The sequence below is a fragment of the Glossina fuscipes genome, unplaced genomic scaffold (assembly GCF_014805625.2).
Source record: "Glossina fuscipes isolate IAEA_lab_2018 unplaced genomic scaffold, Yale_Gfus_2 26, whole genome shotgun sequence".
In the NCBI taxonomy this organism is placed as follows: Eukaryota; Metazoa; Arthropoda; class Insecta; order Diptera; family Glossinidae; genus Glossina; species Glossina fuscipes.
Genome location: NW_023998421.1, coordinates 7,819,622 through 7,826,999, shown reverse-complemented (window position 1 = coordinate 7,826,999; position 7,378 = coordinate 7,819,622).

Below are 7,378 nucleotides of genomic sequence, written 5' to 3'. Positions count from 1 at the left end.
CCCTTAAAACACTGGCTCTATAGCTGCAGCTGTCCCCTTCGTTATTGAATTGGAAGATATAATAACAGGTGAATTGCTCGCGATCTACGTTCACAATATCAATACTTCTTATTAGCGCTACTGGTTGTAATATCTTCCCTTTCGTCTACAACGTTCCATTTGCGTTTCAATGCCTCAGTGCCGAGTGCAAGGAATGTAAAGATTGGCTCGGAGAGCTAATCGCGGCACCACCTTAGGAAGTGGATAAATTTAGGCCTAACTCGTCAACGCATAAAAATTTACAATAAGCTGCAATATCGAAATCGAAGAAAACCTCAATATCCATAGAATTTTGATGCTCCTGTAATTGTTGAGCCAGCTTTATTATGCAAGCGTTTGAGCTCGGCTTCGAAGGTGTCTCGGTTCCCAGCATGGCGAACAACTACTCTGCGGAAACTTTTTCTTTGGGATTCACGTATTTCCAACATTTGGCACAAAATGTGGAGTGCAAGTTCTTATTAAATAAAGTGAAAGAGTATTCGCCACTTAAGTCTTTAATGACATCATAGAAATTGTGAGAGAACTAAAGTGTTCGCTAACACACCAAAGATATTTAATAATATTTTTTTTTTCATTGTTTCTTTCAGTTCCCCCTCAACGCGCTGAATAATAAAACAGTGTTTTTTTGGTTCCGCTGGTCAGCTAAAGAAAACTTTATTAAATTTGTTGCTGCTCTTATACATTTTCAAATATTGAGATTTAATAATATTTATATTATATAATTAATTAGTTGTATGTTTTTATTTTTATTTTTTATATATTTTATTATGTTAATAATTATTATATTTATGAATAATAAATAGTTTCTAATAATTAAGTATTAAGTATTTATTGTATTTATATGCTCCGTTAAAATACATTGTTTTTAAAAAAATCTCTACTTTTTTATTTAATAAAATATTAAGAGATAATAGCCACAGCTTAAGATTAAGATGTTATTGTTAATCCTAAGCACGAAGGATACTAGAACTGCAAAGTTTATTTATTTTTTGTTTTTTTATTAAGTGAAATATTTTATATATATATATATATATAATATTTTATTTATATTTACATATAAGATTTATTAATCTTGTGGAAAATTGTTTCGTAATCATGACATAAATAATGCTTAAGTAAATGTCATTTTTTGATTTACTTTGTTTTTTTTTTTATAACTTTATTACAAGTACTTAAAATGTAAATTAAGCCTTTGTTTGCTGATTTATTACTTATTCTCCCAATGGTGTTGTTCTTTGCATTCCAAGCCAAAAAATGCATTTCAATTAAATTAAAATAAAAAAAAAAAAAAAAACCAAAGAGAATTTAAGTCAAGTAATATAATTTTGGCAAAATGATTTGGCATTTTGTCACAAAGTATACACAAAAGTACTTTTTCATCTTGTATTCATTATCGTGTAGAGCCGCAGAAGCAGCTAAGGATTTTCGTTTTTCTTTTCCTCGAGCCGTTGCGATTGGTTGAAATCCTTTGTGTTGCTTTTGCGCCAATAGGAAGAATGCATAAAGTATTCCTTTATTTTGCACTTTTTTCCTCAAGAAACCCGAAATGCAATGCAATAACAAACTTTTTTCCTTTCTTTTCTTTTTTTCTTCTTTGTAAATATCCAACACAACTAGGCGTATGAGCTTTTCTATTTAATATACCCTTTCCCGTTATTATATTTACCATTTCACTCTTTCATACCACGTAGTTATGTAGATTTTACTTACATGCATAGTTTGTTCAGTGAATTGCATTTCCGGTGGTAGTTTGAGAGTTTTCAACAGCTCTTCTCCGATTGGTTGGTCAGTCCAATGTGTAGGAGCTTATTTATTCTCTTCATAACTATACAAATACGTGTATATGTGATGTGATTGTATGTGTATGCGTGCGTTTGTGAACTTGTGACGATTGGTGCTTTTGCGTATCCTTGGTTAAGTATATAAAAGCTAAACCACAATAGCAAAGCAAAGCTTTTGATAATTGGTAGAAATCATTAACGTACTCCTAGCACTCGGATGTTATGTATGCGCTTTCGATAGCAACTCGGTATTTTGTTGTTAATCTTCAATTTCCAACTTGCTTGGATTGGCTTGACTTGTGGTTTGTGGTAGAAGGCTGCAAATAAGAAAAGAAAAATGATGGAATAGAATAAAAAGTCATTGAAATGGAAAATTTTATAATTATGCAAATTCGAGTGTAAATTATTTCATTTAAAACTTTTGTTACCATAGAAGAGCATGAGTCAGCCGAACTCCTAAATTCAAAATCATCATAGAACTATTAAGCAGTTATTTATTGAGCTACTCTTTGAATGGCTGTGCATGTGTGTAAGGCTGAATGTTTAGAAAAATCCAAATCGATTTTTAGCCTATTAACCTTCAGCCACCCAAGAAAATCCATTGCAAAAACTTCAAAATTAACGTCATTGGTATTTTGTCCTATGGTTTGTTTTCCCTAACGATCTCTTTTTGTTTACAAAATACACATTTTTTGGATGCTTTACCATTTACCTTTAATTTGACGTCACACAACACAACAAATTATTATGGTACTCGAGTTGATGAGTGGCATTGTTGGCATTCAAGTTTTCGAAATAAGTAAATAATAAATGGGAATTTTTGTAGCGAAATTGAAGGCAAGCGACTTAAAGAACTTATTTCGATAAGCATTTTTAGCACCTATCCGACACTTTTCACCTATTCAGCGAATTGTTTCTTTTAGATCTTTGCACGAACCAACACTTGCGTCGCCCATTCACGGAAACAATTGACAATCGGATGGGTTCGAGCTCTAAACCGCAAAAACTAGCACTTTCCGGTTGAATGCTAACCAACATGTCGCAAACCGGTTTCGTAATACGGACGGATCCATGGACGGATGACACGTAATGAAGTATCTTTTTTTGTATTGTTTTTTTCTTTTTTCAATATAAAGTCATTTTTTGAACAATGAAATATTCAAACTGTTTACTGAGGTGGTATAAAGAGTTTAATTTACCACAGCCAATTCGTTGTTCAGTTTTGCGGTCGACATAGATAATTTTTTGTGCCAGGGATTTTTAAAATAAACTCACTTTCCATCCTTAGCGATCATGCGATGCGAAAATAACTTCACTTTGCATCGGAAAACAATGAGCGAACGCCGTTTTCTTCAACTATGTTGTGTTGTATGCAGCTTGTCTTGTTACAAGTTGTAAAATCTTTATGAAACGTCTATAAGGACTTGGCGTCAATGATGCTTTTTGACAGTAACTATATATACCGAAAAGGAACAAGAACAAGCAACCTACACTAAAAAGGAACAGCTACGGCCATCTATGGCAAAATTCAAATTTCAGATTTACTTACTCGATAAAAACGTATTTATAAAATTATTCAGAGATACCCTTGGCGCCTCATTACTCTTTTCGAATAAATTAAGATTCAATCATCAATAATTTTGGAATATAATCAGGTCAAATTTAAGTTAATGCCATCTTTTTAGAGCGCTAAAGTTAATATCAAACATGTCCATATGTCCACATGTCCATATGATCATATTAATGTCAAGCCTGAAAATGATCAAAAATAATGTAAAAATTTGTTCGCTTCGGTTTGTAATTACACGACCTGCGACGTGTTGGCGTCAACACTTGAAGTTATGCTTTAAAATATTGTGAATTAAAGACGTATTCCTCGTTTGTTTCTTAATGTACAATTTCTATTTATTTGCATTCACATATCGTGTGCAGTGTGATGGTGAGAGTGAAATTTATAACGTAATTTATTAAAAATTTTCTTTTTCTAAACGTTTACGTCTTGAGTACATAAAACAATTTCGCCTCAGGTGAATGCAATTTCTCTTGATTTCAATTCAGCTTAGCGTTCTTTAAGTGAAGACCCAAAATGAAAAAAAAAATAAATAAAAGACAACAAAAACCATTTCAAAATCAACCAATGAACCCATTAAACCAGTTACGTAATATAAATTCTATTTGTACGATAACTTATTGAATTTTGGCAAAAGAACAAAGTGTGTGAATGAATGTGTTTTATTTATCTTTCTCGCCCTACCGCTCCTACCGCTACACTTTTGCCCAAGAGATCTACTAATGCTTTGTCGACGCAGATCTGAAATTTTTTTTTTGGTTTTATTTATATTTTTTTAGTTTTGTAGGTAAATAAAACATTGAACTCCTTCCTCTAAATCTAATTAAATGCACATGTGTTCGAGGGAAGATTCAAAAGAAAATTGTGTCAATAATCTTTGATAAGCGAAAGGGGTAAAGAAAATATCACAATATACATAGTAAATGATATTTCCTTTTCATAATAATTAATAAAAAATAAAAATAGAAAAAAAAAAACTTTATAATTAATTATTTATCATATCTTTTGATTTTTCGTTCTTCTTTTTTTACTTCCTTTTTTTTTATTAAACGGTACCAGAAGAGTGGAAGAATTTTGCATAAATGCTTGTTATATATTAAGCAAAAAAAAAAAAAAAAAAAACACGCCCCATTTCTTTTTGAACAAATACATACACACACATATACATATATATATATATATGTGAATGAATATTTATGTTTGTGTGTAGAATGAGTGCTAGGCCTAATGCCAGTTTGGCTGCCAGACCCGCCGATATGAGATTGCATAATTTATGATCATGGAGTTGTGCCAATAAGTTTTCTGGATTCATTCCCAAAACAGTGAGATTGAGGTTTTTCTATTTCTTCTCAATGCGAATGCTTTGTTTTGGTCTTCTGACTACTATATGACGCTACGAAATGTAAACAAAAAACACGCGAACATAAACATATTCAAAGAAAATATTTGATTCTTAAGCATCCAAAACCATACCAAAGATTCTTTCACTTTAATGAGAATGCAAGAGTTTTTCCTAACAATTTATTTTCGCATTACGCGTTCAATATCGCAGTGGAATACATCCATCATTCGATTTACTCGTGGGTAAAAGGTCATAGTATAATAAAAACCAAAATCAAACAAGACTCGTGGAAATGGTTATTACAACCGTGTACAGTGAGAAAAACACATTTTATATAACCGAGTTTTTGCATATATGGGTTATATAGTAAACTTTTACGTAACAAAATTTTTATTTTGTCATATACCATATGGTGGCACGAATTTGTCCCGCTCACCAAATACATCATCAATTCAATTAATATCAACGATACGGTTGCAGCCATTATAGGAAGCTGGCACTAAAACTGCACCAAGGCAATATTAAGCTGAAATTATTACAAATTATTACAAGAAATCATTGCAGGCAGAGCTACGAAAACAAAGCATTTTGCTTAATGATGAAAAGGCAGGCAAGCCGGCGTAGCACTTTCAGTTCTTCTTATTATCTAGTTGTTCAACTATGAGTTTTGCGACTTTTCCACACATCTTTGATTTTGAGCATTTTACGAAAATGCTTAAAATTTTCAATTTTCCGACTTAATTTCCGCAACAGAACTAACCAATGTCCCTATGGTCGAACATAGGGACACAGGTAAAGTATAGGCAATTGACTAAGAGGAGGAGTGAAATTTAAAAAAAATGAGATATGGATGAACGGACTTCAAGCGACAAAAAATTTACAGACGCACTCATAAAGTATTGCGATATGAGAAAGCGAAAGAGACGTCAAGCTCTTCACATCTCTTGTTAATTTTGAGTTGCACGCCTTTTCGCTATTTAAAGTCTCCGATATTTGCTTGCAAACAAAAAGAAGCAAAGGATGACAAAGTAGGCAAAAAAAAAGGGAAACCTGGCTTGATGGCGGGTGGCTCTTCCAAACATTTTAGAATGGTCTATTCCAACCAAGCAAGCTAGGTGGTGCTTTACTATATATTTTTCTTTTTAAATCAAACCAAGTTCTTGAGCAGTTGTTTGCTTTGTGTTTGCATGTGAACCATGCACATGTGTTCGGATGAACTCTGTGGCAAGGGAATAAAAAGCTTCTAAGATGCTTTCACGCAATAAATTAATTCTTTTGATTTTCTTTTCTGCTGCTGCGTAGCCGAGTAGTTATGAGTCGTGACTACTAACTTGGTGTTCGGGGTTTAAGATCTCAGATCGGTTTGAAGACATTCGTCCGTAGCTGTGGGCCGAAGCGTTCATTATCGATTGGGCCCACAGACACACGGCTGCGGCCAATCCTACTCCCTTTCTCTTTCCCTGTTTCGTTCTCACCGTCACGGCGTTACACATACATTGGATAGGTCCTGAGTGATTTGTCATACGAAACGAGAAGAAAAATGACTTTTTTTTTACCAGAAATTAAGTGATCCTTTCTTCCTTCATCAACGACAACGTAGCAGACTTTTCACACAATCTCCGGGAAACAACTAATGAAGAAGGATTTAAATTAATCTCTAGAATTGGCGAAGTTCCACTGAGGGATGAGAGGTGAATTTCGCTTTTTATCTGCAAAAACTTGTTTGCCTGACTTAATAGATTGAAATTGTAAAGAGCAAGCACTGTGTACACCGAGGGTTAAGTGTATTCGTCCATATATGTATCTTGCTTCTGTGATTATGATTTCTTATGCTGTGATGTTGTTTGAGCACTTCAACCAATTATTATTTTGATTTGGTTCGGTAAGGTCAGTTTTCTTATTCTTGCAGATGTTTTTATTATTATCAGCCATATGTGCTGTCACAGAATGTAAAAAAATTTTTCTTTTTTTTTACTCCCATAGTTTTGTTTGGCCCATTGAACATGTGCCAATTGATCAGGCATTAAGTCAGTATAAATAAATGTTATATGGAAGTTTTTGTTTTTTCAATCCTTTTTTTTTTTTTTCTGTGTTTCTAAGTATGTATGTTGTATGTGTGTATATATATGATAGAGTTTTGCTAAGGTGTCTGTGTTTACTTTGGAGAAGATTGTTATTCTTCTAACACACATTTTGCAGAGTGTTAATTATGTCTTTTATGGGTGATTTACTAATGGTGTGTAACGTTGGACTTTTTGTTGTAATCTTCGAGCTCTTCGTTTTGTCTACTTCTTAAAAGCATATATCTAGACGTAAAGAGTGTTTAATGCACTTTAAAGCATTTTGTGGTTAATTTATGTTGTCATGTGTTTATGTTTTTCAACAAATTTATGGGGAAACGGGTGTAAATAATTGATTATTGAGATGTTGCATATTCTCCTATGACTTCATTAAAAAATTGAAATAGATCGAAATGGATGTTAGGAAAAAATTTTTTTTTTTTTCTTGTTCTTTTTTTCTTTTTTTGCAAAAAAAAAAAGAGGAAAGAACTATTAGCTGTGTTTGGCGAACTATGGGTATTCAGTGCCTCGAGTGTATTTATCAATTAATTCTCCCTTTGTGTCTTCAAGGATGAGTAATGCTTAT